The sequence below is a fragment of the Coenobita brevimanus genome, chromosome 37 (genome assembly GCF_032717465.1).
Source record: "Coenobita brevimanus isolate Jiangsu-jjx chromosome 37, ASM3271746v2, whole genome shotgun sequence".
NCBI classification, from domain to species: Eukaryota; Metazoa; Arthropoda; class Malacostraca; order Decapoda; family Coenobitidae; genus Coenobita; species Coenobita brevimanus.
Genome location: NC_136990.1, coordinates 2,039,775 through 2,042,274, shown reverse-complemented (window position 1 = coordinate 2,042,274; position 2,500 = coordinate 2,039,775).

Genomic DNA, 2,500 nt, shown 5'->3' with positions numbered 1-2,500 from the left:
TTCTGTCTGTCTGTATGTATGTCTCTCTCTCCCTGTGTGTGTGGGTGGGGGGGGGTGGAGAGGGAGGCCTTCACGTGGTGGCACTGATATAACTGGGTTTGTGGAGCTGCCTGGTTATACAAACGTCCCTCAACTCCCTCCCTATCCCCCAAAAGGACGATGGTGGACTGCAGGAGGAGGGCAACTTCAGCCTGCAGTCCACTGGGTTCACGACAGAAATGAACCTGGAGATACAACAACAACAGCAACAAAAACAACAATTCTTTCTTCCTATTGGTGTTGTGATGAGGAGGGGTAGACTGAGATGGTTTGGGAGGAAGGATGGGACTGGAGTGTATTGGTGTTGTGATGAGGAGGGGTAGACTGAGATGGTTTGGGAGGAAGGATAGGACTGGAGTGTATTGGTGTTGTGATGAGGAGGGGTAGACTGAGATGGTTTGGGCATGTGGAGAGGATGGAGGATGACAACTGGGTGTGGAGGGTGAGAGGTGTGAACGTCGGGGGTGGGGTTGCGAGAGGCAGACCGAAAAAGACCTGGGACGAGGTCATAAAGTGTGACCTCAGGGATAAGGGACTGAATAGGGAGGCTGCCAGAGATCGAGCAGCTTGGACAGTCCCCATTAGATGACCAAGGCCGACGAATGCAAACATATTGAAGCTTTTATAAACGATACGAAACGATATGATACTCTTTTCTAATTAGGTGTTTTAAATGCTGACTCTAGTTTGATTCTTAAGTGTTTGGTGTGTGTATGTGTCAAACAAAAATACACATAAGCAAACACACACACACACACACACACACACACACACACACACACACACACACACACACACACACACACACACACACACACACACACACACACACACACACACACACGCCACCTTCCCTCAGTGGCTAAGATGAATGAGTATGAATGCTGTGAGGGGTGACAGTGAATGAATGAACGACGAGGATTATGCATGCTATGAGAGGTGACACTGAGTGAATGAGTGAATGAATGAATGAATGCGGTGAAGCGGGTGAATGAGGGCAATGATTCAGCACTTTGGGGGTCAGCGGGTCGTCCTTGCTTCAGCCTAAGGGTCGTGAGGTCGTCTCTATGGTCCTAACTCCATAAGATGCTTGCCAAAGGGACTCTCTCTCTCCTGTCTTTTCCTCCTCTTTCCCTCCCTCTCTTCTCTCTCCACTCCTGTCTTTCCCTTCTCTGTCTCTCCCTCTCATCTCTCTCCCCTCCTGTCTTTCCCTCCCCTTTTTCCTTCCCCACTTTCCCCTCCTTCCCATGTCTAAGTCTAATCTCTCCATTCCCCTTCTTACTCTCCTCCCAATCTTCTACCTCCATCCCCCCCTTAACTGATACGTGGTTCCCCCCTTTTCCCTTTCTCTCCCCTCCCTCCTACCTCCCTCTACCTCCCCTCCCTTACAAATTTCCCCTCTCCCTTTCTTCCTCATCTCCCCCCTACTTCCTCATCTCCGCCCTTCTTCCTCACCTCCCCCTTCTTCTTCATCTCCCTTCTCTTTATATTTAGATGGCAGTGAAAAAATATGTATACCTCTCTTTCCCCTTCTACAATCCTTGCTTCTTATATGGACGCAAAGCAAGGCATATTCACTCTCTCCATTCTATATATAGTTGTTTTATTCTATAGTTGTTTATAGCTGTTTATCTTATAGTTGTTTATCTTATAGTTGTTTATTACTAGATGGCAAACAATGATCCTTCACTCCTATTCCCACGTTAACATTCACCTTTGGCAGTGATTTTGATGACCCCACAAATCTATTAACTTGAAATTATTTTATCTATCTATCTATTGCCAGACGCCTTAATCCCGTAACGGGTGACCACAAACAAATCGCCTCCATGTCGCCCTGTCCCTCGCCATTTCGTTGCCCTGCTCCCAGCTCACACAACCCTCTTTCATATACCTCTCCACCCCATCCCTCCATCTCATCCTTGGCCTCCCCTTCCCTCTCCCCTCCTCCACCCCCCTCACATACCCTCTCCTCGTCAGTCTCTTACTCTCCATCCTCTCCACATGGCCAAACCACCTCAGTGTGTTCCTCCTAACGCTTCCTATCACATCCACATCCACACCACAACGCTCCTTCACTTCCTTGGCCTCCCTCTCCCTCTGCCACCTCCACCTCTCTCACAGACACTCTCTTCGTCAGTCTCTCACTCTCCATCCTCTCCACATGGCCAAACCACCCCAAAGTGTTTCTCCTAATGCTTTCTATCACATTATTAAAAGGAATATGAATTTCTAGAGAGTTCCATACCTTCCCAGACAAGACGAAGATGTTGGTGAGGTCATGAATTACAATAAAAAGCTTACCCTGCAGTCTTAAGTAAGCTCTGTACCTTCTCAATCAAGTATCCTACACACTACATACACCAGCGTCCTATGCACTCTATAAACACACCACCATACCACACACCCACACACACCCACACCCACACACACACACACTCCACCCTACCCCTCAAACACA